The sequence below is a fragment of the Trachemys scripta genome, chromosome 2, assembly GCF_013100865.1.
Source record: "Trachemys scripta elegans isolate TJP31775 chromosome 2, CAS_Tse_1.0, whole genome shotgun sequence".
NCBI classification, from domain to species: Eukaryota; Metazoa; Chordata; order Testudines; family Emydidae; genus Trachemys; species Trachemys scripta.
Window position 1 is genome coordinate 12,819,715 of NC_048299.1, and position 7,899 is coordinate 12,827,613.

Genomic DNA, 7,899 nt, shown 5'->3' on the forward strand with positions numbered 1-7,899 from the left:
GAACAATTGAGTGTTTTAATGCTTCTGACTTTTTTTTTAAGTGTATAGAAGCACTAATGGGGAACTGCTTTCATATGGATGCTAAAAATAGAAGTATGACACCTGAAGTGGTTGGTGGCTTAAACTTGCTATAATGCACATTTTAAACAGTCTAAAATATTCACTTATTTTTCTCCTGTTTTGGTTAATGACTTTTTTCCATGTTCTTGTAAAACCTTTATAAATATATAAGTTTCATGTCACTGATTTATTCAAATGCCTTGTGTTGCTAAATTAGTGTGGGTAACTCTTTCTGCATTGCAGTGTTTAAGGAGGATGTGTGAAATGAAGCCAATCTAGGAAGACTGTAGAGAGGGTGGGGCTGCAGTTTTGATCATTTGCTTGGAATGCATTTTCAAATTCACAGTACTTAGGGGCAAGTGATCTGTTTTAAAACTCATTATGAAGGCAGAAGTTGTTGTTACAATAAGTAATGATTTCAAAGTATAATTCTGTGTCCTAAGCCTGAAGAATCCAAAACCAGCTTTTTATATTATATAAAGGGGATAGGGGAAGACATTCAAGTGAATTTGGTCCAGTGTTTAAGTTGTATAAATTTAAACTTCTGAAACACATACTCAGTTAATCTGCTGCAATACCTTGGAACACATTGTTGTACAGTGCCAGTGCATGAGAACTGGGAGGGGGGGAATCCAATCTTAATAATCTCTGCTTGTAGAAGCAAAGATAAAGGTCTACTTCAGTGGAGAGAAGCATCTTCCTTCCCTCCCCACATCTGCTCTGTATATTTAATTTGTAGACACTCAAGTAATTTTGTGCTGATGATAGGGAGGTGTGTGTAAGGAAGTGAAACAGTGATTAGATGAACTTACCTCATGTAAGATAGTAAAGACTTAGTGTATTTAGTGGATTATGTATATCACATATTAGCTAATAATACATAAGCAATATAATTGTTGGCCTAGTTTTTAGTGTGGTTAATAAAATCTTTGAATAACTGTTTGGGGGAAAGGAGTGCAAACAAAAACTTTTGGGTTTACTAGATACGCTGCTGTTCAGTTTTTAGAATGTCCCTGATTTGGGTACAGGACAAGGATGAAGTTACTGTGACCTGCCAGGGGGATAAACAAGGGAAGTCCCTGTCAGATAATAAGATTAATAGCTTATTATTGCTAGTGATTATATAACATGTTTAATGTGGATTTTCATATTTGGTCATAATTTATTATATAATGAAGCGGGGGGGGGGGTGATAAAAGTAGGGGGTTATCTTGGGTATAAAAACATTGTACTGAGACTTAACCTTGTTTGTGTACATGTAACCACTCCATTGGCCTATCACCCTAAATTGATCACTGGGGGTTGGCATTCCGTACCTATGCTACAACAAATTTCTTCCTTGGATTTGAAGTTAGAGTGAGCAGTGGTTTTTGTCTGCTACAGCAAGTAGTGGTGGTCTGCTTTGCTGTACCTTCCCTCCCTTATACAGCTTCAACCCTTCTGCCACTCACCAAATAAAAGGTAACATGCAATGGATGTAAGTCTGACTACCTTTGATATTGCCACTAATCCTTAAATACTCTCCAGCTCTGCTTTTGTCTTACACCGGGGTAGTCAACCTGTGGCCCCAGAGCCGTATGCGGCTCTTCAGAGGTTAATATGTGGCTCCTTGCATAGATGCCAGCTCCAGGGCTGGAGCTACAGGCGCCAACTTTCCACTGTGCTACACAGTGCTCACTACTCAACCCTTGGTTCTGCCCCGGCCCCACTCCACTCCTACCCCAAGGTCCCCGCCCCTTCCCCTGAATCTACTGCATCCTTGCTCCTCTTCCTCCCCTCCCGAGCCTTCTGCACACCACAAAACAGCTGATCGCAGTGAGTGGGAGGCACACAGATGGAGGGTGATTGGCGGTGCTGCTGGCGGGTGGGAAACACTGGGGGTAGGGGTGGGAGGAGCTGACAGGGGATGGCTGACATGTTACTGTGGCTCTTTGGCAATGCACATTGATAAATTCTGGCTCCTTCTCAGGCGCAGGTTGGCCACCCCTGTCTTAAACCATGGTACTCTCAGAGACACATCTGCTGTAATTCCTTCTGTCAGTTTCATTCTGGAGATAGACCTTAGCCTGAAGAATCATGCTTTAAAAATAAGCCTGGCTGTGGTAAATGTTGTGGAAATGTTAAGTTTTTAATGACCAACAGAAAAGGCTTTTGTCCCTGTGATGGAACACACCTCTGTATTCGCATTCTATTGTAATAATCTTACCTTACAACGCATACCTTGTACTATCATTTGAAAACTCAATGTGCTGGTCAGTATTGTCCTGGTCACATACAGTGTTGCCATACACATTTTAAGTTATAAGATTCCTCTGAATAATAACACATCTTCCAAACCCCACAGCCCTGCCCAAGCAGACATTGGCAAACAGGTCTGTGCTAAACAAAGGAATGTGTACTTGCCTCCATTTGCATTTAAGCAGTAAATAGTCATCAAGCAGGAAGGGAAAACAAAGGAAGTTCAAATAGGTTAAATAAAACTCAGCAGGGAATACCCTTCCACCTCCACTCTTTGTCTTCTAGTTCTCACAGCTGGGCCTAGTCTACACTGGGGGGGGTGGGGGAGAGAAATAGATCTAAGTTATACAACTTCAGCTACATGAATAACATTGCTGAAGTCAACATACTTAGATCTTCTTATCACGGTGTCTTCACTGCGGTAAGTGAACAGCTGACGCTCTCCCGTCGACTCTGCCTGCGCCTTTCGCCCTGGTGGAGTACCGGAGTTGACGGGAGAGCGCTCGGTGGTCGATTTATTGCGTCTAGTCTAAACACGATAAATCGCCCCCCACTGGATTGATCACTGCCCATCGATCCAGCGGGTAATGTAGACAAGCCCCTGGCAATGTTTTTCAAGAGGGTGACAAACTATAAAAAGGAGAGACAAATGCCTCTCTCCCTGCCCACCTCATTCTCTGCACCTGAGAAGACAAAAGGAAACAGCTGTTGGACTCTGGGGGCAGGGTCCTGACCTGAAGAGTTTGATCAGTAACCTTGCTTGAAATGGGGTGAGAAAGTTTGCTTTACAATTAAGTTAGTTTCTTAAGTAGACACTAGTAAGCGTTTATTTTTCTTGTAACCATTTCTTTTATGCCTCATTACTTATATGCACTGAATCTCTTCATAGTTAATAAACTTGTTTTATCTAATTCAGTGAGTTTAATTTGAAGTGTCTGGGTAGCTCTTTAAGATAAAGTGGCATATTATTCCCCTAAAGAAAAGGATTTAATATATTTGTACTGTCCAGCAGGAGCTGGGAAGTACAAGACATATTTCTGGGGGAAGATCTGGGATTGGGTGTGTGTTGGGGTCACCCTGTAGTATAACCAAGGCTGTTGAGCGCTAGCGTGTAGCTGGCAGGCTGCAGTTATACACAGACACTCAGCGTGTGACCTGCATGCTGTTTCTGAGCAGCCCAGATGGAGAACTACAACAGCAGAGCAATGTGAGACACCCAAGGTTGCAAGGCAGGGGGGACAATCCCCCACTACTCTGAATTGCACTCCTGGTATGTCACAGTCCCCCATTAGAAATTACAGGTAGCACAAGCTCTTCCCCCTTGGCCTGGTACAGGCCTCTAGATGGTGTTCCCTATCAGATGTCACTTCTTACAAAATCAGAAAAACAGTGCAAATATTGCAGGAAATATTGGTGCAGACATTGACTAGCTCCCTCTCAGAGCAGCATTTAATTTTTTGCTCATCAATTATAGTCCTTTCTGGCCTTCTGGATATGCTTAACACAGGCCATAGAACTTCACCCAGTAATTCTTGCATCAAGCCTATTACTGCTGGCTAAACTAGAGTATTTTCTAGACACATGCACAATCTTGATTTAAAAATTAAGTGCTGGAGAATCCACCACATCCCTTGGTAAATTCCAATGGTTAGTTACCCTCACTTAAAAATATGTATCTTAGTCCCAGTGTGAATTCAACTTCCAGCCATTACTCTTTCTAGTTTGCTTGAGCCCTTTTGTAAGTTATGTTTGCTACCTTTACTATGAGTGTTTATCAAATCCCTTCAACTAGTGATACAAAATTGGGGCTTGTCTCATACCAAGTGGTCCCTTTGAGGCCTAAGATATGGCAACAAAGAAAAGGAGACTCAAATTTAACCCAGATTGAACTGATTCTGGTAAGAATGGATATTACAAGATACAGTGATAGGCAAAAATTCCTAGGGAATCATACCTAGTTAAGTCAGCCTTGCAAAACTCATTAAAGTTCAGCAGCCCAGGCAAGGTTTAGCCACCTACACCAATAGATAATGAGTAAAAATAACAGCATTAACTTGCCTATCAAAATTATTCCCCTCCCCCCAGGCAAGCAGAGTTTTGCAGGGTTGCAAGAAGCTAATGTTAACCCTGTGAGTATACTAGGTCTTCCAGAGTTTCCTTGCTAAATATACTCTGCTATGCTGGTGGGACCCAGTGAAAGGGCAGAATGCTGGAAGAACAGTAGAGTGATGTACTACACTGTCCTGGAGCTGTGCTGGCTTACACCAATTGATGATTTCACCTTGATGGTCTGTGCCTGGTTATCTTAGATCCCACTTCTTTCTCAGTCTAAGGCAGCAACTGAGATGACTTGTGATTTTCACTTGACAGAGACCAGGCTGAAGCTCTTGCAGGCTAGGAATTTACAATGGAAGGTAACAGACTATGGAACTTACTTCACCAGAGATCAGGATGTGCTTGAATCTTGCTACATTGGAGCATAAAAGTAAAGCCGGTGTCTTTGCAATACGTCTTTCCCACCGTTACCTCAGAATAGTTCAGTAATAATTTCCTGGGGCAGGAAGGGGAACAAAATAGGGATTTCTAATGCACACACAGAGTTTATGATCCCTTCGAATATAATTCACTGCTCTCCCTTAACTTCCCAAATTCAGCTAGGACAGAGATACTCAAAACGTTTTCCATACAGTGGATCATAGCTTGAGTCTGCATCATGAGCACCTCCCTCTTCAGGATGTAGTAACATGTTAGGGTTTATCTTCGCTGGGAAACTTCATTTAAATACTTACATTTAACAGTCTAGGTAAGCAGCATGCTGATCATGACTGACTAGCTGTGTAGACAAGAACAAGTTCAGCATCATGTCAGCTGCTCCTTGGTAAATGCTGATCAAAGTTTACCAACAACTTGTGCTTGACTATGAGGAGTGGTCAGACGTGGTCAGCATCATATCTTCTAACTTGATTGTTAAGAATCATGTCTGAACTCATTTTAAATGACTGTTCATACATATTCCATTCTTGGTGCACACATAGTCCCCATGCTCAAGATCGGAAACCTTTTGCCAGAGGTGTCAGAACTTCTGCAAGCCCTGGCTCAGATGCTTTCCTCATTCCCTGCATGCTGGGACAACATAAGCATATTTGCCAATTTCTTTACTACTGAATGTCTTGGGGAAAAAAAAAGTCAGGCACCACATGGTGGTAATGATCCTGATAGCACCACGTTGGCCCAGACTATTTTGATGTCCAGATCTAAAAAGACCATCCATCCAACGGTAACACTGCTTCAGATTATAATCTCCCAGAATAGACAGATCCCTCATCCTGACCCAATTTCATTGCATCTCACAGCATGGGTGCTGGCTAACAGAGGTGGAAAGATGCTCATGTTCAACACATTTTAACTCAAAGCAGAAAAGACTCCACATGACTGACATACAGTTAAATGGAAAAGTTTCCCTACTTGGGCAGAGCAGTATCACCTTTCTCCCATGGAGACTCAGACCCCCTTTGTTTTGGACTATACTGTCTTAACTCTGATCTATTAATTCTATCACAGTGTACCTGGTAGCAATATCAGCCCACCATCCTCCAAGTCAAGGTCACATGATATTCTCACATCCACCAGTAGCTAGGTTCCTCAAAGGCCTAGTTCATGTATTTCCTTCAGTCTAAGACTCCCTCTTTCCTGGGACGTTAATGTGATTTTTAACTAGATAGGTTCCCTTTCTCCCCCCTCTTTGAGCCCTTGGCATCATGCTGGCTACAGCATCTTTCAATGAAGACAGCCTTTTTAGTGGCAATCACATCATCCCAAAGCATAGGGGAGATGAGGCACTTACAGCAAGGCCATCATACACTGTCTTCCACAAAGTTACCCTTAACACCCATCCTCATGTATCTTGAGATCTACTTCCATCTGAACCAGATAATCTACTTGTTTTCTTCCCTAAGCCAGATGGCAATCAATGGGAGGGGCTAGGCTGCATACTTCAGAAGTACTCTGGGCTCTATCCTTTTGCCTTGATAGAACCCAAACATTCAGGGTCTTACCTAGACTATTTACTACTTTTGCAGATAGGGTTAACGGTCAGGCTATATTATCCCAAAGACTTTCAAAATGGGTCTCCAATTGCAATAAACTATATTATCTAGCTAGTTTAGACCTCTCCATCAAAGTCAGGTCAGAGCTCATTCAGCTAGAGTGCAGGCAGCATCCGTGGCTTCTCGAAGAGGTGTTCCAATCTCTGAAATGTGTAGGGCAGCTACCTGGGATGAACACATACCTGTACAAGACCCTATTCCCTTGTAGAGGCATTTAGGTTGGATGCCTGTTTTGGCAGAGCCATCTTAGTTATTTAGATTCTGAGCATGCACCTTCTGTACATTAGGTTATTGCTCGCAAGTCACCAAGAGTTGAATACCTATGGACAATCACGTGAATAAAAACAATTACTTAACTACAATTACTGTAAGGTCCGAGGTGTGTTGTCCATATATATTCCATGACCCATACTCTTTTCCCACTAGTACGGAATCTGAAAACACCTGGATTCTGTACTTGTAAAGGCACTGTGAGACAGTTGGCCTCGCTCTGCTCTTTATGCTCTTGGGGACACGAGGGCATTCAGGGCTCAGTGCTAGCCAAAAGACAATTCTAACAAAAGATTCCTTACTCAAGTGTGTTGGGCACCAAGAGTGGAATACATTTAGACAGCACGTCTTGAAGAAGTACAGTTGCTATAAGGTAAGTAGAAGTCTTTTTCTAGTCACGACAAGCAGCAACTATAGCCATTGCTTACATGAAAAAGGTGAAGACCTTAGTGTATTTGTAGATGTCTCAGTGGAATTTAGGAGCTGAAAATGGGAACATGTGACCAAGTCTGCTCTGCTGGCTCACCAGAGGTCCAAAGAACAGGGTTTGGGAACCTCTGTCTAGGAAATTAAAACAAGCCACTCGTCTGTAAACTTTAGTTTGTGAAAATATGAATGCTGACAGCAAAAGGATTGTGAATTGCTCATTTAATGAGCTACACCTCATGTTTTAATGAAGGTAAACACTTGTGATTAATTACAATACAGTACCACCCTAGGGCCCCCACCCTCCATCACTATAGCAAGTGAAATTGTTTGTAAACGTATTCTTGGGTAAAGGAGAGTTTAAACTCAGCTCTGCTGCCTCCTCCCATTGTACAGATGCTCGGGGTAAAGGGCTACTTTGGCAGAGTAGGGACAATGTCTTTGGGAAAACAGAGCTTTGCTCCCAAGGTCAGTAAGCCTGGGATGAACCACACGCTAAGGAGTCTTTTCCATTTTTTCCTGCTTACGTTCCCTTATTTTGTTTTCTTGTTGCAAGCATTATCCCTTGAGAGACAGCATATATTTTTTTCTGTAGTCACATTCAACCATCTTATGCTGCATTACAAAATCTGCATAAATTACTGTGTGCATTTCACTGCAATTATTTTTAAGCTACTGGGAACCTGACTGAGCAACTTCTTTAAAAATTAGAAAAGGATTTATATGTCCTTTGGGAAAAGGGTGAAAAAAATGACAACCCCAGGGTTGCATAAGTGAACCAACGAATGATCAAAACAAC